This window comes from Etheostoma spectabile, chromosome 9, assembly GCF_008692095.1.
Source record: "Etheostoma spectabile isolate EspeVRDwgs_2016 chromosome 9, UIUC_Espe_1.0, whole genome shotgun sequence".
Lineage (NCBI taxonomy): Eukaryota > Metazoa > Chordata > Actinopteri > Perciformes > Percidae > Etheostoma > Etheostoma spectabile.
The window spans coordinates 11,296,395-11,298,080 of NC_045741.1; the positions used below are offsets into that span (position 1 = coordinate 11,296,395).

The 1,686-nt window shown below is 39.0% G+C and overlaps 1 protein-coding gene and 1 long non-coding RNA gene across 3 annotated transcripts in view; one reads left to right on the top strand and one right to left on the bottom strand.

The window, feature by feature from the left end:
* Positions 1 to 1,686, top strand: part of LOC116695483 (glypican-5) — a 72,955-nt gene that overhangs the window by 55,251 nt on the left and 16,018 nt on the right. The gene's annotated exons all lie outside the window — the stretch shown is intronic.
* LOC116695485 (uncharacterized) overlaps positions 1 to 1,686 on the bottom strand; it is a 21,567-nt gene that overhangs the window by 13,658 nt on the left and 6,223 nt on the right. The window contains exon 2 of the long non-coding RNA XR_004333468.1: positions 1,205 to 1,211. This is a non-coding gene — a long non-coding RNA (uncharacterized LOC116695485). The remainder of the gene's footprint in view (positions 1 to 1,204; positions 1,212 to 1,686) is intronic.

Below are 1,686 nucleotides of genomic sequence, written 5' to 3' on the forward strand. Positions count from 1 at the left end.
TGGTGTCCTTAAAAGGTTGGATTTTCCTAACTTTTTTTAATTAAGGCATTAAGATCAATTTCCAAAAGATGATTTTTTATTCTTCTGTTTAATCAACTTTAGCACGGGTATGTAAACTTTCTCAAGCCACTGCATTTGCATATTTTACATATTTTATTTTACAATTGTTACATTTTTATTTATTTTACTTTTTTATTTTTTATTAGTTTTTTATTTATTTATGTAATTTTTTACCTCCACTGAGAAGGTTATATTTTCATTTGGGTTTCCCAGGTTTTTTTGTTATTTTTTACGGTAACTTTGTGAGAAAGAAACACTTCTAAATCCCTGCAGCAAGGGGAGACGTTTATCCACTGGAAGTCAGCCAAAACAGTGGGGTTATACCTACACCTACTCCTTTTTCCTGTTCATTTGAGCACAGACAAAAACACATAACAGACATATGTTATGTTAATTGACCAACAGCATTGTACTATGGCAGTGTGTGTTTTCATTATCAATGCTGCAACCTTCTTTCAAACTAGTCTATGTTCCCACATAATAGGATTAAACTTTTGTCAAATATCAATGTCATGTCCAACCAGCTGTCAGAAAGAAAAACACTCCTCAGAGTCGGCTCCCACATTGCAGCTACACACTATGGAAAGCTTCACTGTCCATGTCTATCTTTAGCTGGAAAAACACATGTTGATTAACTGGTCAACATACGAGAAGACAGCAGACACTTTTATGGTGACAGCACTTTCCATGGTCCTATTGGTGGTGACCCAGGCAAATTTTTGTCGGCATAAACCAATAACATCACAACAGTGTTTGTTGGTGGTGTTTTCTGTAGTTTCTGCTGTATTGAATGTGAAATGTGCTGGCTTAGAACAGAACAGTATAGACCTTTTTTTGATGGAGGCGTTCTTGCTTCATGGGATTGATTGTCATAATTTACTAAACTAGGGCTCAGTCTTCTGCATCATCACCTCGTTACATATCTTTGGAGTTCATATTACCCTTGTGAACCCTGGTGATGTCATTGGGTGGTGGGGTCTCTCTCCCTGAGGGCAGAATCTAACAGGGTCAAAGGTCATTGGCACACTAATTGTCACTGCTCAGTCCTCGTCATTAATGGAATCATGAGTGTGTAATCGTACAGTAACGCAAAGCACAAGTGCAGCATGTTATGATGCTGAACTCCAGGTCAGCGATTCCCAACCCTCGGGCTGCGGACTGGTACCAGGCCAAGCAGAAACAATCAGATTAGACAAAAAAAGCTAAATAATGATTTAAGAAGTGGTTATTTGTGTAGGGATTGACTTTAGTCTTTCTCTGTTGCATCTTTCTTTATTTCTCATTGCTGAGCCTTCAAGAAGAATACATCACTATAATGGTTAATTATTGCCTGGCTCCGCACTCCTATGTACTTAAGCTCAATTTTGATTTTCCTTCAGTACACCGTCTGCGTTTGCGGTATATTCTTGGGTTTTCTCTGGGCAAATCTTTGGCAGTCCAATCAGCGAAGAGAGGGGGTGGCTGAGAACAATGACGTTGATATTTTGCGCTAGTTTGAGTTGTAGTTCCTTAATGGCGGTGGAGAAAGATGCGAGCAAAGTCATTTGGTCTGTTGTGGCAACGCTGCTGAATATCCAGAAGTTACAGCCTGAGCAAGAACAATCTTTGCTGAGTTTTGTTGGTGGC